Source organism: Pongo abelii, chromosome 9 (assembly GCF_028885655.2).
Source record: "Pongo abelii isolate AG06213 chromosome 9, NHGRI_mPonAbe1-v2.0_pri, whole genome shotgun sequence".
NCBI classification, from domain to species: Eukaryota; Metazoa; Chordata; class Mammalia; order Primates; family Hominidae; genus Pongo; species Pongo abelii.
The window spans coordinates 115,467,038-115,493,423 of record NC_071994.2 but is presented as its reverse complement, the minus strand read 5'-3'; the positions used below and the strand labels follow the sequence as shown (position 1 = coordinate 115,493,423).

Sequence of the window (26,386 nt, the reverse complement as noted above, 5' to 3'; positions counted from 1 at the left end):
CTTTCATATTCTGTTGGATACTGATGTAACATAATCATCATGAAAAATTCCACAAATACCTATGGATGATTTACAATGTTAGATAATTGTGCTAGTGTCTTTCTTAAAAATAAACCAGATTTATGGTATTCAGTAAGTCACTGACTGAGACCATGTGAAAAGGCAGTATTGTGCCAAGGGATGTGAGCAGGGCTGGAATCTGAGAAACCAGGGTTCAGGTCTCCGCTCAGCCACTACCTGGGGTGGCACCTCAGAAGCTCCTCAGCCTCTGCTCCATTCTGCACCTATCCATAAGGTGGGAGTGATAATAATAACCCACCTCATTGGCTGATCACCGAGATCACATTAGAAGATTACCCAGCAGTAGTGGAGGATTCCCAAATGTGTTTTCTTCTTAGCAGACAGGTTTGTTGTGATAGTGTTGAATTTCACCTGAGCCCCGTGCTCCTGGGAAGCATGGAAGGTTCAAAAGTCCCCCACCGGGCCCACCGCAGTGGCTCACACCTGTAATCCCAGCACATTGGAAGGCCCAGGTGGGCAGATCACTTGAGGCCAGGAGTTCGAGACCAGCCTGGGCCAACATGGTGAAACACTGTCTCTACTAAAAATACAAAAAAATTAGCTAGGCGTGGTGGTGCACACCTGTAATCCCAGCTATTGAGGAGGCTGAGGCAGGAGAATCACTTGAACCCAGGAGGCAGAGGTTGCAGCAATCGGAGATCGCGCCATTGTACTCCAGCCTTGGCAACAAGAGTGAGACTCTGCCTCAAAATAAAAGGTCTCCCACCCTTTTGTGTTCTAGTGAATGCCATCCTACAAAGAACCCCCCTTCCCCATTTGACTCACATAAGAACCATGGATGTCTCCCTTGATCACCTGTGACAAAGCTAGACACAGACTCTCTAAACTCCCATGTTTTGCCTTATAAATGATCACCGGAACCATTTCATCCCCAACCATTCAACAGGAACAATCCGAACAAAATGCCTGAAACATTAGCTAAGTTTCTCCCCTTCCCCGTGTCCCTGAACTTTGGCTCACCCTCACCCTAAGCCAGTAGATATCCCATCTTGAGAGCAGGTGGGTCTCAGGATTATAACATTCTCTGAGCTGCTGTCCTGATCCTCTCATCCCACTTCTTCACAGTGGTTCTTTCTAGCCTTGTTTACTCCTCCCTATAAAAGAAAAACCCTTTTTGCCTAACCTTTGAGATATCTGCACATACATTAGTCCCCCGGCCTTATCCACAGTTTCACTTTCTGGAGCTTCAGTTACCCAAAGTCAACTGTGGTCAAAAAATAGGTGAGTACATTAAAAACATCCCCGTCTAACTGCTCTGAAGAAAGCAGTGGTTCTCTCAGCATGGCATTTGAACTCCGAGAATGGACAGACCGCCTCCTCAAGTGAGTCCCTGACCCCTTTGTAGCCTGACTGGGAGACACCTCCCAGTAGGGGCCGACAGACACCTCAAACAGGCGGGCGCCCCTCTGGGATGAAGCTTCCAGAGGAAGGATCAGGCAGCAATGTTTGCTGTTCTGCAGCCTCCACTGGAGATACCCAGGCAAACAAGATCTGGATGGACCTCAGGCAAACTCCAACAGACCTGCAGCTGAGGGGCCTGACTGTTAGCAGGAAAACTAACAAACAGAAAGGAATAGCATCAACATCAACAAAAAGGAGGTCCACACAAAAACCCCATCTGTAGTTCACCATCATCAAAGACCAAAGGTAGATAAAACCACAAAGATGGCGAGAAACCAGAGCAGAAAAGCAGAAAATTCCAAAAACCAGACTGCTTCTTCTCCTCCAAAGGATCGCAGCTCCTCGCCAGCAAGGGAACAAAACTGGACGGAGAATGAGTTTGACGACTTGACAGAAGTAGGCTTCAGAAGGTCGGTAATAACAAACTTCTCTGAGCTAAAGGAGCATGTTCTAACCCATCACAAGGAAGCTAAAAACCTTGAAAAAAGGTTAGATGAATGGCTAACTAGAATAAACAGTGTAGAGAAGAGCTGATGGAACTGAAAACCCAGCATGAGAACTTCGTGATGCATGCACAAGTTTCAATAGCCAATTCAATCAAGTGGAGGAAAGGATACCAGTGATTGAAGATGAAATTAATGAAATAAAGCAAGAAGACAAGATTAGAGAAAAAAGAGTGAAAAGAAACGAACAAAGCCTCCAAGAAATATGGGACTATGTGAAAAGACCAAATATACATTTGACTGATGTACTGGAAAGTGATGGGGAGAATGGAACCAAGTTAGAAAACACTCTTCAGGATATTATCCAGGAGAACTTCCCTAACCTAGCAAGGCAGGCCAACATTCAAATTCAGGAAATGCAGAGAACACCACAAAGATACTTGTTGAGAAGAGCAACCCCAAAACACATAATTGTCAAATTTACCAAGGTTGAAATGAAGGAAAAAATGTTAATGGCAGCCAGAGAGAAAGGCTGGGTCACCCACAAAGGGAAGCCCATCAAACTAACAGCAGATGTCTCAGCTGAAACCCTACAAGCCAGAAGAGAGTGGGGGCCAAATTCAACATTCTTAAAGAAAATAATTTTCAACCCAGAATCTCATATCCAGACAAACTAAGTTTCATAAGTGAAGGAGAAATAAAATCGTTTACAGACAAGCAAATGCTGAGAGATTTTGTTACCACCAGGCCTGCCTTACAAGAGCTCCTGAAGGAAGCACTAAACATGGAAAGGAACAACCGGTAACAGCCACTGCAAAAACATGCCAAATTGTGAAGACCATCGACATTATGAAGAAACTGCATCAATCAACGGGCAAAATAAACAGCTAACATCATAATGACAGAATCAAATTCAAACATAATAATATTAACGTTAAATGTAAATGGGCTAGCCCCAATTAAAAAACACAGACTGGCAAATTGGATAAAGAGTGAAGACCCATCAGTGTGCTGTATTCAGGAGACCCATCTCACATGCAAAGATGCACATAGGCTCCAAATAAAGGGATGGAGCAAGATCTACCAAGCAAATGGAAAGCAAAAAAAAGCAGGAGTTGCAATCCTAGTCTCTGATAAAACAGACTTTAAACCAACAAAGATCAAAAGAGACAAAGAAGGCCACTACATAATGATAAAGGGATCAATTCAACAGGAAGAGCTAACTATCCTAAATATATATGCACCCAATATGGGAGCACCCAAATCATAAAGCAAGTCCTTAGAGACCTACAAAGAGACTTAGACTCCCACACAATAATAATGGGAGACTTTAACATCCCACTGTCAATATTAAACAGATCAACGAGACAGAAGGTTAACAAGGATATCCAGGACTTCAATTCAGCTCTGGAACAAGCGGACCTAATAGACATCTACAGAACTCTACACCTCAAAGCAACAGAATATACATTTTTCTCAGCACTACATCGCACTTATTCTAAAATTGACCACATAATTGGAAGTAAAACACTCCTCAGCAAATGTAAAAGAACAGAAATCATAACAAACTGTCTCTCAGACCACAGTGCAATCAAATTAGAACTCAGGATTAAGAAACTCACTCAAAACAGCACAACTACATGGAAACTGAACAACATGCTCCTGAATGACTACTGGATAAATAACAAAATGAAGGCAGAAATAAAGATGTTCTTTGAAACCAATGAGAATAAAGACACAACATGCCAGAATCTCTGGGACACATTTAAAGCAGTGAGAAATTTATAGCACTAAATGCCCCCAAGAGAAAGCAGGAAATATCTAAAATTGACACCCTAACATCACAATTAAAAGAACTAGAGAAGCAAGAGCAAGCAAATTCAAAAGCTAGCAGAAGGCAAAAAATAACTAAGATCAGAGCAGAACTGAAAGAGATAGAGACACAAAAAACCCTTCAAAAAATCAATGGATCCAGGAGCTGGTTTTTTGAAAAGATCAACAAAATAGATAGACCAGTAGCAAGACTAATAAAGAAGAAAAGAGAGAAGAATCAAATAGATGCAATAAAAAATGATAAAAGGGATATCACCCCCGATCCCACAGAAATACAAACTACCATTACAGAATACTATAAACACCTCTACGCAAATAAACTAGAAAATCTAGAAGAAATGGATAAATTCCTGAACACATACACCCTCCCAAGACTAAAACAGGAAGGAGTGGAATCTCTAAATAGACCAATAACAGGTTCTGAAATTGAGGCAATAATTAATAGCCTACCAACCAAAAAAAATCTAGGACCAGACCGATTCATAGCTGAATTCTACCAGAGATATAAAGAGGAGCTGGTACCATTCCTTCTGAAACTATTCCAATCAATAGAACAAGAGGGAATCCTCCCTAACTCATTTTATGAGGCCAGCATCATCCTGATACCAAAGCCTGGCAGAAACACAACAAAAAAAGAGAATTTTAGGCCAATATCCCCGATGAACATTGATGCGAAAATCCCCAATAAAATGCTGGCAAATCGAATCCCGCAGCACATCAAAAGTCTCATCCACCACGATCAAGTCAGCTTCATCCCTGGGATGCAAGGCTGGTTCAACATACACAAATCAGTAAATGTAATCCATCTCATAAACAGAACCAACAACAAAAACCACATGATTATCTCAATAGATGCAGAAAAGGCCTTTGACAAAATTCAACAACCTTTCATGCTAAAAACTCTCAATAAACTAGGTATTGATGGAACATATCTTTAACAAATAAGAGCTATTTATGACAAACCCACACCCAATATCATACTGAATGGGCAAAAACTAGAAGCATTCCCTTTGAAAACCAGCACAAGACAAGGATGCCCTCTCTCACCACTCCTATTCAACACAGTGTTGAAAGTTCTGGCTAGAGCAATCAGGCAAGAGAAAGAAATAAAGAGTATTCAATTAGGAAAAGAGGAACTCAAATTGTCTGTGTTTGCAGATGACATGATTTTATATTTAGAAAACCCTATCATCTCAGCCCAAAATCTTCTTAAGCTGATAAGCAACTTCAGCAAAGTCTCAGGATACAAAATCAATGAGCAAAAATCACAAGCATTTCTACACACCAATAATAGACAAACAGAGAGCCAAATCATGAGTGAACTCCCATTCACAATTACTACAAAGAGAATAAAATACCTAGAAATCCAGCTTACAAGGGATGTGAAGGACCTCTTCAACCAGAACTACAAACCACTGCTCAAGGAAATAAGAGAGGACACAAACAAATGGAAGAACATTCCATGCTCATGGATAGGAAGAATCAATATCATGAAAATGGCCATACTGCCCAAGGTAATTTATAGATTCAATGCTATCCCCATCAAGCTACTATGGACTTTCTTCACAGAATTAGAAAAAACTACTTTAAAGTTCATATGGAACCAAAAAAGAACCCACTTAGCCAAAACAATTCTAAGCAAAAAGAACAAAGCTAGAGGCATCACACTATCTGACTTCAAACTATACTACAAGGCTACAGTAAACAAAACAGCATGATACTGGTACCAAAACAGACATATAGACCAATGGAACAGAACAGAGGCCTCAGAAATGACACCATACATCTACAATCATCTTATCTTTGACAGACCTGACAGAAACAAGCAATAGGGAAAGGATTCTCTATTTACTAAATGGGGTTGGGAAAACTGGCTAGCCATAGTATGGCTATGTAGAAAGTATGGCATATGTAGAAAGCTGAAACTAGATCCCTTCCTTACACTGTCTAAAAAAATTAACTCAAGATGGATTAAAGACTTAAATGTAAGACCTAAAACCATAAAAACCCTAGAAGAAAACCTAGGCAATACCATTCAGGACATAGGCATGGACAAAGACTTCATGACTGAAACACCAAAAACAATGGCAACAAAAGCCAAAATAGACAAATGGGATCTAATTAAACCAAAGACCTTCTGCGCAGCAAAAGAAACTATCATCAGAGTGAATAGGCAACCTACAGAATGGGAGAAAATTTGTGCAGTCTACCCATCTTACAAAGGGCTAATATCCAGAATCTACAAAGAACTTAAACAAATTTATAAGAAAAAAACAAACAACCCCATCAAAAAGCGGGCAAAGGATATGACCAGACACTTCTCAAAGGAAGCCATCTATGCAGCCAACAGACATATGAAAAAATGCTCATCATCACTGATCATCAGAGAAATGCAAATCAAAACCACAATGAGGTACCATCTCACGCCAGTTAGAATGGCAATCATTAAAAAGTCAGGAAACAACAGGTGCTGGAGAGGATGTGGAGAAATAGGAACGCTTTTACACTGTTGGTGGGAGTGTGAATTAGTTCAACTATTGTGAGAGACAGTGTGGTGATTCCTCAAGGACCTAGAACTAGAAATATCATTTGACCCAGCGATCCCATTACTGGGTATATACCCAAAGGATTATAAGTCATGCTACTATAAAGACACATGCACATGTATGTTTATTGTGGCACTATTCACAATAGCAAAGACTTGGAACCAACCCAAATGTCCATCAATGATAGACTGGATTAAGAAAATGTGGCACATATACACCATGGAATACTATGCAGCCTGGAAAATGGATGAGTTCATGTCCTTTGCAGGGACATGGATGAAGCTGGAAACCATATTTCTAAGCAAACTGTCACAAGGACAGAAAACCAAACACCACATGTTCTCATTCATAGGTGGGAGTTAAACAAGGAAAACACATGGACACAGGGCAGGGAACACCACACACTGGGGCCTGTCGGGGGGGTTGGGGGCTGGGGGAGAGAGAGCATTAGGAGAAATACCTAATGTAAACGACAAGTTGATGGGTGCAGCAAACCAATATGGCACATGTATACCTATGTAACAAACCTGCATGTTGTGCACATGTACCCTAGAACTTATAGTATAATTTTTAAAAAGTGAGTACAATTTGCTAAGATACTTTGAGAGAAAGACCACATTCACATAACTTTTATTACAGTATATTGATATAATTTTTCTGTTTTTATTATTTATTTATTTATTGTTAGTTACTATTGTTAATCTCTTACTGTGTCTAATTTGTAAGCTAAAATTTATCAAAATATGTACGTATAGGAAACAAAAACATTAAATATATAGGGTTTGCTACTATCCACGGTTTCACGCTCCACTGGGGGTCTTGGAACATGTCCCTCTTGGAGAAGGGGGAATGACTCTATTATGGTCAGAGCACTCTCTCTTGCAATAGTCCCTTCCTATCCCACCCCTTGAAATAATCCTTCCCATAAAATCTATTCTAAGTCCAGATTTGTTTATTTGACAATGGCCATGGATGACTCTAAGGAGCTCTTAGACTCAACAACTGTCTTCTAAAACTGATCTCCAGTCCTGGAAAGTGCCATGAGCCAAGCATCTGAGGGCAGGTAACTTTAGTAAAGACATTTGTCAGGGCACTGCCACCGCCAGATGCTGTCATGGCACCCATGGATGAATGCTAATTATCCTTTCTTTCACCTTTCTGTTTGCATCTTTGAAGTCCTGGCGTCAGATTCAAAGTCCTGGGTGGGAGTATGTGATTGGACTGGCTCAAGTCCCATGTTTGTGTCCTGAGGTCAGGAGCCAGGACACAGAGAACCTTCCTTCCCAAGTTGGTTTCTGAGGACAGAGGCAGGGCCCTGCCTCCCAGCAATATTACACGCAATGGGGAAGACAGCTTGATGTTAGGACACCCAAGGAAAAACCAATAAATATCTGCTATCTTTCTACCTAGATCCTAGATTTTGTTTGTTTGTTTGCAGGGGCGAGGGGATGATTGTTGTTGTTTAAAAAGACTCCAAAACTTGCTCTCTCCACCAATAATGTTGGTATAAAGTTCACAAATAATGATGTGTGGCTAAGGCTTTACAGAGCAGTGTACGGTTTCACAGATGATACATCTCTCAAACTCCCATCCTCAAATTGCCCCCTGCCCACACCTTTGGCTTTGATTAATCAACCCAGATGCTGAGGCAAGAAGGGTTCTTCTTCCTGCCCTACATGGTCTCCAGCTCCTGACACTCTCCCCCTAAGCCTGAGCCACTTATCACTGAAGAGGATTCTGGGCCCAACATGACAGGGGGAAGTGAAGGCGTCAGCATTAACCTGCTACCTGATTCTGCTGGGGCCTCTGCCAAATGCCTGTGGGGAGCTGCAATAAATTGTCGTGCAACATGCCAACGTAACAGCTGGTGACCAGCCATTAGGGTAATCCACTGAGCATGGGAATTTCAAAAACCTCTCAGCACACACAGAAAATGAGAGTTATTGCAAAACCAGGTGTTCCCGTCTAATTGCACGAAGTGGTTTGAAATGTTAATCTGCTCCCGCAAACAGCATTTTGCACGTGAGGAGTGTGGAAGAAAGACTCCCAGCCAAAGATTAATAGAGGAGAGCAAATACTTTGTTCCCTCATTTATTTACTCCTTTGAGATTGTTCCCAAGCTTTTGAGTCATAGAATCACAGAGAAATGTGGCTGGAATTGACCTTGAGGGCATCAGCTCTGTGCCCTGCCTTAGTGCACAGCAGTCAAACTGTGCCAACCTGGTCCTCCGCAAGGTGAACCTATACTTCCTAGAAACCTGCCCCAATCTGCCTCTCGGATGACCTAGTAGCCAAACATGCCTCCCGTTCAACCAGGGACTCTCATTTTTGCAGTATCAGCCAAATGTAGCTGTTGTGGGAAGCACTCAAACCTAGCCATTAAGAGAGAAGTTCAGAGACAGACACAACTGGCTTTAACTTCTTGCTCTGTCCTTGCTGGCTGTGTGACTTGGGGCAAGTTTCTTCACCTCTCTGAGTTTCTTGAAGCCTCCATTTCTCCATCTTTTGAAACAGGGATAATGAATCTACCTCACAGAGAGAAGTTAGGATTAGCTCAGGTAATGTACATAAAGCACTGAACAAAGTCTGTGGTCATGGCAAGGACACAGTAAAATAGCTCTTATTATTAATTCATTGGATTAGCTAACTTTATTCATTTTCAGAAATCAAGGGATCTTCCTCGTGGCTACATATTTAAAGACAGCACAACTTTCCCACGAATCGATGCCTTCATCCTTTCCTCTCCAGGCTCTGTTACTGATGTTTAGGGCTTGCTGTCACTCGGCCTTTGCTGCTGCTTCCAGTTGATCTGCCATGGGTTTGCAACCCCATTCTTTGCCCCACCTTCATAATCTGCTCTATCCTGTTTCTTGGGCCCTGGGATGCTCTTTCTGCCCTCTCTGTCCTCCCAGACTTATGTACCTTCAAAGCCCAGCTCAAGTCCTGCCTTTTCCACAAAACTTCTTTTGGCTGCCCCAGCTTGTTCATTCAACAGCACATGCTGACTGAGTACTGGCACTAGGCTAGGCCTGTGCCTCCCTGAGGCTGGGGTGGAATGCGGACAGGACACACTCCATTCAGCCCTACTAAGCACTCCTTTCCCTCAACCACAGTGACACATTACAGTTTATTCCCACCCATGTTCATGGCTGATGTGCACATTATTCTTGCCTTTTGGATGCTTAATTCTTTAAAGAAATGATGCAAGGCAATGCTGTGGAAGAAAGGACACACACTCTGAGATCAAAGAGTCCTAAGTACGATTCCCAGCTCTGCCTCTTGCTGGCTGTGCGACCCTGGCATGCACTTGGGCTCACTACAGGAAAAGATGTGGTATCCATGCAGAACCAATGCCCTGTCACAGTATGAGGAACACTGGCTCCTGCTGGAACAAGCTGCAGACACTGTCTGACATCTTAGCATCATTGTCCCTTAGCTATTGTCATTGTAGAATCTGAAGAATACCCCAGCCACTCCAGACTGGACGCCAGGCAATGACTTCTCTCTCTCCTCGAAATCTATGCACAATATACAAGGAATAATGCCAGAGTCTTCTTTTTTCTAATCAGTTCACAAAATGGTTGAGCCAGCTTTTCTGCAGAGTTCTTTTTTCCCCTTCTCTGCAAAGTTGTTTATGAACGTATTTTTTAATTGTCTGAGAAACATATAACTTTCAAAGTTATATGTTTTCCAAAGCTAGGTTACTATAACTCTGACTTGTGCTTGGAGGAAGAAACTAGGAGAGAGCAAAATAAACTCCGAGTGCCCTTTCAAACAAATTCCACTGTTTCTGTTCAATATTATTTGAGCATCCTCAGAACGGTGAGAATGTGGCAGAACCCTGCAAATCTCCCCTGGCCACAAGTGTACTCCCTCAGGATCTGCCATCTACCCAAATCACTTAGACACAGTAAAGGACAAAAGGACCTCCAGCCCTGCTTGTCATTGCCTCTTTGCCCCGTGTTCTCTATTTGTGGCTTGCAGTGTGCTTTGGGGTAATGGCAATAAAATATACGATGAATTGATTTGCCTTTGATCAGAGGATCTTTGTTCTATTTCCACTCTGAGTCTGACCAAAAAATGCACTTGAGTTCATTGAAAGGTGAGTAGACAAAGCAGACCACCCCCAAAATCCACCAAAATGACAATTTTATTTTTTTTTATTTTATTTTTTTTTTTGAGACAGAGTCTCACTCTGTCGCCCAGGCCAGAGTGCAGTGGTGTGATCTCGACTCACTGCAACCTCCACGTCCTGTGTTCAAGCAATTCTCCTGCCTCAGCCTCCCAAGTAGCTAGGAGTACAAGCACACAGCACCACACCTGGCTAATTTTTGTATTTTTATTAGAGACAGGGTTTTACTATGTTGGCCAGGCTGGTCTTTAACTGGAATAGTTATATATAACTATTGAAAAAGAAATACAAGAAAATATTCTAACACGGAAAGTAAAAAGACAAAAATTATATGAGGGGAAAAATTAGAGACATAGAAGATTAATTAGAGCCTATATCTATCTCATAGAAGTTGAGACAGAGAGAAAGAACCAAGAGAAAGGAAGGGAGAAAATAATAAAATAAATATTTCAAGTCTCTATACCAAAAGGCCCACCAAGTACTAAGCAGGACGATTCTCAAAAGACTCATACTTAGAAATAATATCCTCATGCGGTTTCAGTACATGGAAAAGGGAAAGTTTCTAAAACCACTGGAGGAAGCAGTTTACCTACAAAAGATTGATAATCTTCTCAACAACAATTCTGGATGCTAGGAGACAGTGAAGTAATTCCTACAAAATTTTGAGTTAAGTTATTTTGAACCCAGAAGCCACCCAAGGAAGAGGACAAAAATAAATATATTTTCAGACCTGCCAAGACCCAGAAATTTTACCTGAAAAAAAAAGTTGCCTGAGGATATGCTCCAGAAAAGCAAACAAACAAAAAGGAAGCTGTGGAAATAAACAAGCACCAATCAAATGAGAACAAGCAAAGGCTATTTATTCAGAGCTTCCTCTAGCAAGAGAGTCAGCCGCCATCCATTGCATTTTGGCAGAGACTCAAAAACAAGCAGAAAAATGGGAAAGGTGTATAGTGGAAAAAAGGAAAGGTTTCAGGTATGCCCTGATTGGAGGCTGTTGGCATGGGGAAGTCGCAGGTGGACTAACTAGAAGCTCAGCATCCCATAGGATTGATTACGGGTGCATATCTGGCTTTCTCTGGTTGGTCCCAAATTGGAAGCAGAGACAAAAATTAGGGATGCTGTCAGATATTAATCAAGTCCTGGCTGTTGGTGGCCCATTGTTTCCGAGGTTATTGTTAGGCCTCTTGGGCTGGGTGCTGGAGACAGTGGTCTGACTTACTATCCATCTGACTTATAGATAATAAGCTGGCTTCTTGGGCTGGTTACTGTAGATAATAGATTGGTTTCCTCGGATGGTTGCTGCAGCTTGTGAGTCAGTGTTTTGTTTTTTAATATGGTTTGGCTATTATCCATTTATTTATTCAGTCCCTCAAACCTAAGAAAGAAAGATATGGGACCTAGCAAATGGTAGAACTAAGGAGTGCATCAGAAAGGTTCAGGATGACACAGCTAGAAAGTCTGTTCCAACCTGGCCACTTTCCAAATAGAATGATTAAGAAGTTGGAAATTCTTAGTAACATGGTGAAGGCATGTCAACCAGAAAACAGTCACATGCAATTATAAATTCCAGAATAAGACTCATATTCCAGATTGAAAATGAGTTATTATATTGAAGAATTGTTAGCATACAGCAAGATTCTGTTTACCTTGATGTTTGGAACAACCTCCTTTGAAGAGCAAAGATTACATCTGGACATAGGATTACATCTCCTCCATAAAGCCAAACACTCTTCTGGTTCTGCAGTGAATAATCTTTACAAAATCACAGTATTGTTAAAGCCATGTATTGATTTTGAATTTTCAGCATCAACTTACATATAAACAAAGCATGAAAGGGACTAGTTTTGGGTACAATATGAAATGTAAATGTTCTACACTTTGACAACATAAAAGTAAAGTTGGTGCTGACCAATATTGGGGGAAGAGAAAGGAGGCAACATGGAGTTAATTTCCTTACATTACATGATAGAGAAACAAGACATACTAAGTTAATGAATCAAAGAATGATGGTTTAGGTACATTATTTTAAATTATAGAGGAAATACATAGAAGAATAAAAATATAACAAAAATTGGCAGGCAGAAGTTGGGGAGATGCATGCTTCATCTATCATAGAGAGGAGTCAGTAGCTACTGCTTCATATTGATGAATCAAGAAATGCAAATGTAAGCATATTATTTGAGTTATGAACAAAACCACCACCAATGCTCCCTCCCCCCAAGAAAGTCGAGTGAAGAACAGGACTAGCAATGGAGGTGAAGAGGAAGACTTATGTTTTATTTCATACCTTTCTGTACTATTTTAATGATTTTTCCCCAGGTGCATGTACTTAATATTCTTTTCTTTCTTTTAACTTTAAAAGAAGTCAGGATTCAGAGACAGCACTCCAGCACTCCCACAAAGTGAACTCATTTTTCTCTGTGTCCCAAAACAGCTTGGCTTTATTGTTTGACGTGGCCTCACCAAGTTTGTGTTTTCAGCTGCACTTTCTCAGACCTGCATTCTTGGGGACGTAGAAGAGACATTTAATGCATTTTTGTTGCATACATCAGAAGATAGTAATTCCTTCCTTGAATAAACATGTTCAGAGCACCTACCATGTGCACTGGAGCACTGGGCACTGGAGACACCGAAGTGAACAAAACAAAGTCCCTGCCCTCATGGAAAGTGTTTATATTCTTGTGGGCAAGACAGACACCAAGCGAGGAAAACCTGCCCTTCCTTCACCTGCTGAGAGAAAAGCTAGACAAACCCACGTCCGCATCTCTGTTACCAGCTGCAAGACCCTGAGCCAATGACTAAACCTCTCGGAGCTTTTGTGTTCCCATCAGTAAATTGCAGATGCCTGCCTTTCGGGGTCATCAGAAAAGTAAACATGGTTCTAGGCTCCCATTTTTAGTTACACAGCAACAAATTGGAGTTTTTAATAAACTAGAAAGGAAATATAAAATCAATTCAAGTTTCAACACTCTTTGGGTAAGAGCTTATAACAATATAAATATCAAACTATTTCTGGGTTAGTTGAGAGAAGTATAGATTGTGAGTCTTTTGGTGTTGATGACTTAGAAAAATCAGCAGGATGAATCTTCATTCAAGTTAGACTCTATTTCCCAAAGTATGTTTGGTGAAACACTTGTAGCAAGGGCTCTATAGCTAAACAAACAGTAGGAGCACAGCCTATGACAGCCCTCTCTTAGAAAGTCACAGTGCACATTGGTATGATAAAGGTCCTGAGAATTCCTGCCGCAAACAGGCCTCTTCAGTCCACAATTTCCCAACTGACTTCATCATAGAACTCTTCCACCCACTGTCCATCCACAGAATGGGTGGAGTGCTGTCCCACACAAACATCTCCTACCCACCCTAATTCCACTGAATTAGTACTTAGCAAAGTACACTTTAGAAAATGCTGAGATGGAGGGCTCGTAGCCTCTCTTTAGCTCAAGCCAGAGAAAATAGTCGTCACGAGTTCTCTAGCACTAAAAAAAGCTCGCCAGACTTGAGCAAGGCCCATGCGGCCAACAGCAGACCTCACTGTGAACAAACAGTTTCTCTCTCCTAAAGGCCCTTCACATTGTGTGGGTGGCACATGAGTGCCGCCAGGACGCGATGAACCTATCTGCACAGCCTGGGAACCCTCCTGAGGCCTCTCTGTGCTCCTGCCATCATGTCAGTTTCAACAGTGAATCGGAACCATCCTGCCGTCTAACCGATGCCGGCAAATCCACCCCAAGAACACCTGTTCCTCAAATAGCCAACTAATCCTGCAGACACTTCTAGAACACACAGCCTAACACGTGAGGGATGTATGGCAGCAGTTTCCAAAGAAGCCACTGTGCCCAGCCCCATAAGCCCTCAAACCTCCCCCTGCACCCCTCCCCACCCACATCACACCCCCCCACACACACAGAAAGCTTCCTCCTGGCTTCTAGCACACGCAGAATAAAAGCTGTTCTTGGGACCCGTGGGCTTTGCCAGAAAAGAGTTTTGAGGACAAAACTGATACTGCTGCTGGGGTAAACTAGCAAATCAAAGGTCAACTGACTGGCATTTCCTTCTGTCCCTGTGACATCTTCATTTTGTGCAGAAAGTGCAGTTTGGATACCACTGACAGTTGCTGACCCTCCTGCAGGAGGCTGGAAGCCCACGATCCCTCCAAATGGCAAGTTCTGCTGTTCCCTCCTCTTACACAGTGACAGGCAGGCTGTCACCTGGAGCCTTGCCTGGCTTTGTTCCCTTCCACAGAGACTCACCACAGCAAGCCTTGTGTGCCGCTGCCACTCACGGCCACTCTGTTCAAACCACATCACGTAGTTGGAAAAGTGATACAAAGCGGATGGTAGAGGAAGAGGCAACTGCCTATCGGGAGTGATCGGAGCATGAAAAGCCTTGTTTCCTCCAAAACATTCTCCCCTGCCAGCTGTAAATGCCTAAAATATTAGAGTAAGAGTTTAATTTCTTCAGCTGAAAGCAGGTGGCACGTGGGAGGTGCGTGGCGCTTGCCCCTGCCTCCTCCTCTATGTTCGTGGCAGGCATTGCTACACAATCCAGGAATCTTTCCTGCAGCTTTACACCCTCTTCCAGCCACTGCCCTACTAAGCTTCCCATTTATTCCTGTTAAATATACCTTCCTGTATTTGTGGGAAATCATTTAAAATAATCCAGAAAAAAAAGTATAGGGGGAGATAAGTGAAGAATGGAAGCAAAAATGATAGACTGTTGATAAATGTTGAAGCTGGTGGGTATGTGTGGGTTCATTATACTTTTCTCTCTACTTTTGTGTATATTTAAAATCCTATAATAAAAATCTAAATTAAAGTATATATACATGCTGGGCATGATGGCTCATGCCTGTAATCCCAGCACTTTAGGAGGCCCAAGCAGGAGGATCACTTGAGCCCAGAAGTTCAAGACCAGCCTGGGCAACATGGCAAAACCCCATCTCTACCAAAAAACAAAAACAAAAAAAAAATTTTTAATTAGCCAGGCATGGTAGTGCAGACCTGTAGTCCCAGCTACTCAGGAGGCTGAAGGGGAAGGATGGCTTGAGCCCAGGAGGCAGAAGTTACAGTAAGCCAAGATTGCAACACTGTACTCCAGCCTGGGTGACAGAGAGAGATGCTGCTAAAAACATATATACATATATACATACACACACACATACATATAGTATATGTGTATATATGCCAGTTTCTCTTCTTACCTGATACCACTTAGCTATCAACTTAAGTTGTAATGTGAATGAGTTTTCGCATCTTTTTTGAGAGCAAATTTTGATAGTAAAAGAATAGAATAGCTGAATTCTCAGTGAGGCAGGAGGAGGCCACCAGTTGGGAGGAAAACAAAGTCAAACACAATTGGGAGGCAAGGGTTCCCAAAAATCTGGAAGGGTATTTACTTTACAAACTGTTAAGCCAATGCTATCCAAGAACAATCGAACTGGATTAGGGAAGTTTGGTGGAGAAACTAAACGGCCATTTGCTCGGCATTGTTGGTTTCTGAAGTGTGAATTTTTGCTGTTGTCCACCTCTGCTTTTTGCATCAAGCAGCTTGAGTGTTAGAGGCCAAGGTTTTGATTTGAGATATGAACTTTGAAAGTTTGTGGACCAGCCCCTGTTGTTTCAATGAACACAGTTTTCAAGTTATTGACTCTATATTCTTCTCTGATCTCAAGGACACCAATGAATCTGTTTCTAGCCTCCAGCAGATTTAGAAGAGTTCATTTCTTGCCCATAATTTACTGAATTATTTTCATTCAAGATTCTTAGATGAAGCCACCCTTCAAAATATTGTGACATGGGAGAAGTTGCCCGAGACCTGCTGTTTCCATTACGTCCCCCTCTAAACACCGGCTGTTCCCCCATTCAAAAGTCAATCAATAAAAATGTAATTCTACTATGGGAGCCTTAAAGCATTCAGCAATAGGAGTCTGGTTAAATAAACTGAAGTTATACACACAATGCAATATCTATGCCACCATCAAAGAGATGAATTTGATCTATAGGGGCTGAGATGAAAAGATCTCCAAGATATTTAGTGTGGAGCAAAAGTCCAGTTGCCCTGGCAGACGTGAAGGGACAAGATCACCTCCTGCACAGAGAGGAAGTGTTGACCACTAGTCACCAGAACTGAAGGCTCACCAAGCCTACCCCTGAGCAGAAAGACAGATCGAAATGGTTGAGCACAGGGGGATGGCAGAGTTTGAAAATGGTCATGTACCTTGTTCCAGAAAAGAGTAAAGCTGCTCCCCTCTACCTGAGACCTGAGACTTGAGAGCAGCTAAGAGGAACAAAGCCTATCATGATTTTTGCATATTTGTGCCTGCCTTTTGGAAATAGAAAGCAGTTACCTTAAAATCCAAACATATAAATTGTAAGTTTCTGAGCATCTGGCATTTTCTTTATTTTCTTCTTTTTATGCCTGAGCACTGTATTTAATAAAGTTCTTGGAAAATGCTTAGAGAGCCAATTCATGCTAGAGACAAAGAAGGAAAGGAGGTGTTGCACCTCCTGGGTCTAAATTTCAAAGGAAAAGCTGTGCGCCCTCGGGTGGGGGAAGGTCAAATAAGTTAGAAAATGCACCAAGCAGAAGGTGAACTTCAAAGGTTCAAGCTCTTTCGATTCACACTTACAGCTGGATATTTTATTTTCATAACTCTTCTCTGCTGGAATTTTTTTGGTTAGTTTTGCAGGGTGTGGCAGAGACTGCCACGTTCTCCTCTTATGCTAATATGTATTCTCTGATCGCTGGCTGGGCAAATAGCTGTGTGGAATAAGGACCATATGTCCCAGCCTCCCTGGCTACTAGGTGTGGTCAATTGACTAAGTCAAAAGACGAATAAGAGGGTATGGTAAGTGTAATTGGAACATGTGATTTCTGGGCAGAGCTCTTAAAGAGAGAGATCCCAACTCCTCCCCCTCCTTTTTTCTACCAGCTAGAATGTGAGCATAATGGCTGGAGCTTCAGCAGCCCTTTTGGACCATAAGACAGAAGCTTCATGTTGAAGATGGAGAGCAACAAGAGACATGGAGTCTGACTTCCTGATCACTGTAGAAGTGACATACCAGTTCAGGACAGCCTATATTTATGGGATAAATAAACTTCAATTTACTTTAGGCCACTGCAGTGCTGGATTTTCTGCCACTAATAATCAAGCTTAAACGTGGCTAATAGAGATAGAAAATTTTCTAATGTCTTTTGCCTTAAAGAGTCCAAGGGCTTTATCACGGCTGTGTGTGTGTGTGCGTGTGTGTGTGGGTGTGTATGTGTGTGTGTGTGTCTGGGAATAAGGTTACCATGGATCACTTCAGAGAGGGGTCACGTGCCTCCTCCTCTTTCTATAGAAAAGTCTCATTTTGGGGGAGGTGTCCTCTGTTCCATTTTTCTCCAGCTTGCCCCTGTGATCACCAGCCAGGCTGCAGAATCTGTGGGCACTGGGTGAGAAGGAGGTTCTCTTAGAGTCTCTTGCTTCATTCAGAACAGTTTCAACTTATTCCTCTAACAGTCCAGGTGACTAAGTCAGGGTGGTCTCATTACAGTGATGACTGTTCCCTCTGAGTCTTTAGGTAAGAACCCCAGTTGTGATACCAGACCTCTCATTCCTTTTTCCTGCAATAACCCAGCTTCAATTCAGCTTCAGATAAATTTGAGTAAATTTCATCAGAACTGAATCTTCCTTTCAGATCCACTATCTTCAGTAGACCCACACTGCCAAGATGCACATTTTCATGAAAGCCCTAACAAGAAAGACTATTATTCTCAAAGTTGAACCCATGGATACAATAAAAAGTGTGAAAGCTAAGATTCCTCCAATCAACAAGGATTGATTTTGCTGGCAAACAACTGGAAGATAGATGTACCAATGTCTGATTATAAAATTCAAAAAAAGGCCTCTTTTGCCGTTGAGACATCATGGTGCTAAGAAGTCATCTTATAATACTCCCAAGAAGAATAAGTGTAAGAGAAAGAAGTTGAGGTTATGTGCTCTGAAATAGAATAAGGTTGATGGAGATTGGCAAAATGGGTCGCCTTCTCCAAGGGTGTCCTTCCGATGGTGTCTTCATGGGCCACGTTAACCCACATTACTATGCAAGTGCTGTCTAATCCTTGCTGCAACAAACCAGAAGATAAGAATGTGTGTGTGTGTGTGTGTGTGTGTGTGTGTGAATACAAGACTAGAACTACTTTAACTATTGGATTTTATGCCAACATTTGAAATACAAAGATTTATTCTTGAAAAGGCAAAATTATGGTGATGGAGAACAGATTAGTGGTTTCCAGGGGCTATAGGTGGGGTGGGAGCATAAGGGAGTTTTTTTGGGAGTCATGAAATAGCTCTGTATCCTGACTGTGTTGGTGTGGTTCCACAAAGGTATATATGTGTTAAAACTTATAGAAGTAGACATCAAACAAATTCAAGTTTACAGAATAATTTTAATTAAATGTTAAAAGGTCTGAGTAGTCAAAAAATAAACAGACCCATAGTTCTGTTTATATGAAACTAACAAGGAACATACAGCAACTTCTTCCAGGCACTGCCAGCATCTAGATATCAGTATTCACACACTGAGGCCACTGTGTCACTTTGAGATGGCTACAAGGATGAGCTCCCAGATCACAGGGGACCAAGCCACTGGTGGAAGGACAGTGGGGCAGTAACCAGCCACAAAAACCATTCCATCTTCTTACAAAGGGACATTCTCTGTGCACAGTAATTCACAGAAGACCCCCAAAGTGTGCAAAATAAAGACACCGGCAAAAGAGAAAAAGAAAATACTCTGTTCAACCTGACTAGTTAACCAGAAGAATTACCACCACACACACAAAAAAAATCATGCACAATGTAAGCATAACTGTCTGTTCTCTATAGATATCCGCCCAGAGTCTTCCAGTGGCTCACAGAAACCTAGAACCAACTATAGAGCTGGGAAGAAAGTTGGCACACAGGGAGGAGAGTCTCAGATGAGACTAAATTTCCAACTAGCACAGTACGATGGGAACATGGAGTCAAAATTAGGTTTACTTATGGGCAAGGACAGAATTGGAGATTTCTTACCCATCTGAGTTTGGGGACTGGGATTGGTGCCCCCTATCCCAACCAAACTCATGCACCATCACTCTTGATAACCATGCAGTAACCCTCTCCTCCCCACTTCCTGGCTCCAGGAGTGACTGGGTTGTGTTTTGTGCCCCCACGCCACTTCTCCTTAGGCCACCAGGATTTCTGCTGCAGCTGCAAGAGTCAGTCCCCATGAATGGTGCAGGGGCCACCTCCAGCATCCTGCTGGTCTATTTGTTTCCCTCAGGGCTTTTTATCCGAAATTCCAAGATCTTAGCATGCAGGGCAGTCTGACGGCAACCCCAGAAGGCAACCTCAACCAATGGGTTCAGAAATGAGAGAATAAATGCACCCACCTCCCCTCCAGAGTGAAGTGTCCAAGGAGACACTCCTGACAGATCCTCACCAGGACTGGGCCCAGTTGCCTGCCATGGCAGCCAGCTCAAGACTGACTTTTCCTCCTTCCCCGCCTGGCTCTTTATGCTTCCTCACTCCCTTGCCTTGGATCACTCCACAAATTCACTGCTCCTGAATCCTTGTTTCAGGCTTAGTTTTCAGGGAAACCCAAACTAAGACAAATGGCTAGATTATGGCTCTCTACTCCATCTCACTCACTCCGCGAGGTCCTAGAGCCAGCTCCTGGAACATAATTGCACATTTCCATCAAATGCCATTGGCTGGAAAAACTTCAATCCCTTAATGTTGGTAAATGGACTAAGACGTGAGCTGCGTTCCTATACCATTTCAGGAAGCCGCCACTTTCCAGTTCCAGGTGCCTCTTGTCCCCAGCCCAGGCTCCCCTCGGCCCCCAGGCTGTAACCAGCAGATCCTGACCATTCCTGTCTTCTGCCCTCATTTGTGTAATGAGCCCCAGGAGGCTGGCGCTCTGAGCATTTCAGTGCCCATTGGAGGGCTTGCAATTTCTTCACTAATTAGGCAGGTGAAAGGGCTGTGCTGAGGGGCCTTTTCTGCTGCATCTAACACCAGCGTTACACCAGGTGGCATAGCTTTCCCCCTCCCTCCTCAGTCTGTTCAAGCCCATTGCCTCCCAGCCACAACTGCTCAGGTTAAGATGCATCAAGATGGAAAGTTGCCACTTGATTAAGATAAAAATAAAATAATCAAAATATATACCATGTTCCTCCTTTGAACAGATGGCCAGGAAGCTTGCCTCATAACATTGAACATCAAAAATGAATCAGAGGCTCATCTTCCTGCATAATCAAGAATTTGCTCACTGTTTGTACTACAGCCAGGCAGGGGTGGAGAGTCTATCCACAAAGGTTGAGAAACGACAGAGAAACCATTGGTTCCATCGCGAGGCTCTCCCTAGTCTTTCCCTCAGCCTGTCGGGCAACACTGGCCTGCATCAGATATCATGTCAGTGTGTGCAAGAGAAAGAGGAAAGAGGATGCAGAGATATAAAACTAATAAAAGATATGTCAATTCTCTCCCTCAGGAGGGCCCAGAGCAACCCTTTATCAAACCATACTCGTTGCCATTTTTTTTCCAAAGAAAGAGTATTCCAGATACTCATGTTTTTTATCTCATGGAGACATCCCAGTCTAGACACTTGTCACTTCACTCCAGTTACAATACTTGAGCACACTGTATAATGATTTATTTGTTTACTTGTCTGAGCTCCCTTGAGCTCTCTGAAAACAAGGATCATTTCTTATGTGACTTGATATCACAGAGCCCAGCAGAGACATAAATGAATGTTTGATGAATGAATGAATGAAAATAATCAGAATTGTTGAAAGAGCCTCTCAATTGGTCTAGCTTTCTCCATTCTTTTTGCTCTATTCCACACGGCCACCAGTTTAAATCTGTCTAAAAGCTTCAATTAGATAGACCTATAGGTGCTGTGAAATTACCTCTAAGATATACAGTGAGGTGTAAGAGTAAGATACAAAACAATAGACATGTCTAATTGATTTTAAAGGAGAGGATGAATATGTACATATATAGTTTAGATATCCCTAAATGTTTCCAAGATATACAAGAAAAGGAAAAAAATGTTCCATTCTGGGAAAGGAGAGTTAGGCGCTGGGGATGGAAAAGAATCTTGCTTTTTAGTACATATCCCTCTGAATTTTTACCTTGCACATATATTTCTACCTTTCCATTTAAAAAGCCAATTAATAATTATTTTAAGAATTATGGTTAAAATTACTCTCATGCTCAAAAATATTCATCGACTGCCTATTTCCTTGAAGCCAATTAATCTCACAAACTACAATTTGACTTTCTAACTTTTCCCTGACAATACCCTGCACAGGCCCTCTCAGTGGTAAACGAGTCTCTATGTTACAGGATCGTTTATGTTATCATCAGAGCTGCCCACAAATACACCAGTTCCACCTCCATGCACATGGTAGGGTTGCACTTCCCTGCCCCCCTGAAGTTAGGGGTGGCCATGTACCACACCTTAATGGGCTAGATAGGGGTTGAAGGATACAGAGACTGTGCTAGGCACCTTCCAAAGCAGTTCCCAGTGACACTCACTTCCTGGCATGGGTACACTTGTGTGGTCCCTTCCTCTAGAGTGTAAGTGAGGCCCAGCCAATTGCTTCTGGTGACTAGAGTATGGCGAAAAGGATGGAATGTCACCTCCAAGATTCGGTAATAAAAGACTGTGACTTCCATCTTGCTGGCATTCTCTCTCTCTCTGGCTCTTTCCACATGGCTTCCCTAATGGAGAAGGTCACCTGTTAATAACCATGTGAATGAACTTGGAAGCTGACCTGGCCTTGTTGAGCCTTGAGATGACTATGCCTCAGCAGTCACCTTGATTGCAGTCTTATCAGAGACCCTGAGCCAGACCACTCAGCTAAAGCACATCTGGATTCCTAACCCACAGAAATGGTGACATTATAAGCACACATTGTTTTAAGCCACTAAGTTTTATGGTACTGTGTTATGCAGTGGTAGACAACTAAGATAGAGCCACTGCACCATTCCCTTTCTCCTGCCAGGTGATCCTAAAAGCACAGGTTGAGATGGACCCCATCTCTGAGTGACTATGATGAGCAGGGCAGATTCACACACAAGTAGATGAACAAGATACAAACCTGTGTCTATTGGGATTGTTTGTTACTGCAGCATGACATCATCTATCCTGAGTAATGCAGCATGTATGTGAAATCACCATGAAATTTGGAAGTATAATCCAGATATAAACTATTATTATTAACATCTGAACATTGTTTCTATGTCCTGACCTTTGGATCCCATCTTTCCTCTCCAGTTATTCTCATCAACCATTCTTCAATTGGACCTCTCCCACAAATTACTCTCTAATTACCCTGGGCTGTAGCAATCTGCCCCATCTTCTGAGTACTAAGCACCCACCCCCCACTTTTTCTTTCCTATCACTTATTACAACTGTAACTAATTATATGTGTATCCATTCCATTTATTCAGTGTCTGTCATCTCTACCAGAATATAAACTCCATGAGAACAGGGATCCTGTGGGTTTTACTCATCATTATATTCCCAGCATCTGCCACAGTACCTAACACAAACACCTAAATATTTAAATGAATGAATGAATTCACACACTCTTATTCTCCTCTATACACTCATTTTGACACAACCATAAAATGTTTTGTTCATTATTTTCATATCTCACATGTTTGTATGGATTGCACCTCCCAAGTAGTTTCTGAGTCCCAGGGATTCTGAGTCCCTGGAAGCATGAATTGCATCCTTCAATTGGCCAGGACACTTCACAATCATGGCAGTGCCTTAAACATCATATAATACCTAGTGCCTTGCTCATGGCTGGAGCACAATTACTGCTAAATTCATATTATTCCATGTGCTCAACAAATTATTGATAAATAAATCAATATAAACAAGCATGTATCAATATAATGGTGTGAATATGATTCTCAAGGAAATAGTAAAGCAAATGAATGAGGAGTGTGAGATGAGGGCAGATGAGAAAGGCTTTCTGCAGGAAGACAGCTGGAAATATACATTTGTAAAGAGGCAGAGAAACAACCATGCATGTAGCTGGTCACCGTGTCAGGCACCAGACTAGATGAGATGCATGTATTATTTTGTTTAATTTTCAGATTAGCCCTATGTGATAAGTTCTATTATCTCCACTTTACAAATGAGGAAACTGGAGCACAAAGAGGTTAAGTGACCTACCCAAGGTCACAGAGCTAACCAATGGCAGAAGCAACAACAAACTCAGATCTGCCTCTCTCCAAAAGCCCATCTCTACCATGCCAGAACCTAAGTTTAGATGTAAGCCTGGTTCTGTCATTCATTGGCTGTATGGCCTTGGGCAATATACTTAACCTCTCTTGACTCAGTTTCTTTAATTTAGTTAGTATTAATCATTGTGCCTATCTCATGGGATGGTTGTGAGTATTAAATGACATAAAATATGTAAATCACTTAGAACAGTGCCTAGGCCATGGCAGGTACTCAATAAATGTTACCCATTGTTACAACTATTTAAAAACAGATATCAGAGAAAAACATAATTCCCCTCCCTAAAAAAGAATTTTTATAAATGCCCTTTCATTGGCATCTATTTTCGTTTGATATTTCTACACCCTAAGCTTTAGGACTGCAAGAAAAAGAGAGTTTATGGGACAGAAAAGGCCATGTGAGAAACCCAGGAACAGATCTCATCTCACCTGTCCCTATCAGCCTCTTCTGCCTGCCACACGTTGCCCTGTGCAGCCTGGGGTCCCATAGCACCAACTCAAGGTGAGGCACTAGGGGCAGCCTCTCGTGCACTGCCCTCTGACCATCAACACACACCCATTCTCACAGATCCTCAAACAGGATCAGCCACATAATTTGGAGGGCTCAGTGCAAAATGAAAATGTAAGGGCCCCTTGTTCAAAAGGTATTCAGACTTTCAAATCAGCAATCGCAGAACATCAAACCAAGCTGAGAGCCCTTCTAAGCACAGGGCCTTGGTCAACCTCACAGGTCACCTATGAAGCTGTCCCTGTCCTCAAACCTCTCCAGAGGCGGCCCAAACAGCTGGGAGAGTCAGAAACAAATGAGACACACCATCTCCTACCTTGGCTTCTCCATCCAGGCAAAACCTGACGTGGAAAACCCTTTCCTATAGTACCTCAGTATTTTGATTAAAAACCATGATAAACTTGTGGGTGCAACAAAAGAAGAAATTGATGTTTTAATACAACTCATTACAGCACCTTTATTAACTCCAGAAATAGAAAGAGGATATAAAATAGAAAGATTAGTTTAAAATCAACACTGCGCTGGTAAGGGCAGCCACGATTCCAGGAACATTAATTGTTCGGTAGCCTCATTACTGATTAAATAAGAAATCTCAAATACCATTAGACAATTGTGATTAAATGTATGTCATTCTAATTGAATGTGTGGTTTATTGCCTTTCACTGAATCAGCAGGTCACCTTCCTGTTTTGTATATTTGAAAGGGCACAGCTATGCAGTGACAGTACAGAGCCATTATTTCTCAGAGAGCCCTGAAACCCTCGCAGTTGTATCCTAAAATATGGCTATATGTGCAGGTGGCGAAGGAGTATGCCATACAATAGGGAACCTGAGATGACGAAAATAAATCCCACTTAATGTCACGGCTGGGCACTTTTTCCTCTGATCTCATTACCCAGCTCTGGAATCACTTGCAGTCCCCCTGCCTTTGCAGTCATTCGAGGACTAGGGGGAGCTGGGCATCTTCTTGGCACAGAGAGGAAGCTCCGAGTCCTTGAAACTGGATCTGGCTGAGATCGTGGGGAAATGAAAAATCTCTGGTCTCATCTCTCCCTCACTTCTGCTAAGGAACCAGGACAGAAGAGTCTTCTAAGGTCCGTCCTTTTTGGTTTCCCAAGGATGAAAATACAAAATTAACATTGTCACTGCTCTGACTGGTCTTCACTGCCCACCTATCCCTTGGGACATGGGCTATCATCTCTCCACCCTGCTCTTGGCTTTGCCTGGAATAAAAGCCAAGGTGAAACGGGACAAGCACCTTGCTGCAGGCCCACGGGCTGTGTAGTCCCACACGGCACATCATTCCAGAAGGGACCAGGACAACACCAATCCCAGGGCCTACCCTGGAGGAAATCATACAGTAGGTTAGGTCATTCTCAGTTGAGTTTTGTTACATGGCTGTGCACAGATGTGAGCGTGTACGCACACGCACGTGCACACACACACAGACTCAGAGTTACCCCAATCTGCCTAAGCTCCAGATCTGGTCACATCAGTGCCCTGCTTCAGGTAAATGCTGGATTTTTTCCCACCAGCTGAGCCTTCAAGGCCTCCACCAGCTGCCCCAACCACCCTCTCCCCTTGATCCCCCAGTGACAGCCTATATCCCTGCGCAAGGACTCCCAAGAGACCCAGCACAGGGACGCACACGCTGCCTGCTCTGCCTGGAATGCTCTTGTTACAGTTATTAGGAAACTACTCAATATCTTGTTTCTCCAGAGTCCCTGGAAAGGAATGTTTCCTGCTCATAAGAATTAAGAACTGTTCCTAAGGTCTAGGCTCCCCAGTCACCAGAGGGTGGTCAATACGGTTCTATATTTCAGTTCAAATGAGGAGAAAGGAGGGTGGGCTCCAGGGCAGCCTGTTGGTGAGGGCTCAGATTGTACAAGCTGCTGGCTGCATGGGGCCGAGTGAAATGAAGCCACCAAGCCTTGGGAGCTACAGAGAGGCGTGGTGAGACTGGTGCCACCCCCAAAGCTGTCCAAGAGACCAGGCTGGTCTAGACAGGGCTGTGAGGCAAGATGGGTTCAGGAGGTGCCACAGTGCTAGACAGATGGTGGAAGAGCAGCTTTCAAGAGCGGTCTCAGATCCCTGCAGAGTGGAAACCACAGACCAAGACCCACATCCGTTGTGGGGTTCCTGGAAAACCTTG

At 42.7% G+C, this 26,386-nt stretch overlaps 1 long non-coding RNA gene across 3 annotated transcripts in view; it reads right to left on the bottom strand.

The window, feature by feature from the left end:
* The window catches only part of LOC112135472 (uncharacterized), a 52,644-nt gene that overhangs the window by 11,186 nt on the left and 15,072 nt on the right, over window positions 1-26,386 (bottom strand). For all 3 annotated transcript variants that reach the window (XR_010135551.1, XR_008511384.2, XR_008511385.1), the window contains exons 5-6: window positions 12,727-12,942; window positions 12,086-12,191 (exon numbers count right to left, since the gene is read on the bottom strand). This is a non-coding gene — a long non-coding RNA (uncharacterized LOC112135472). The remainder of the gene's footprint in view (window positions 1-12,085; window positions 12,192-12,726; window positions 12,943-26,386) is intronic.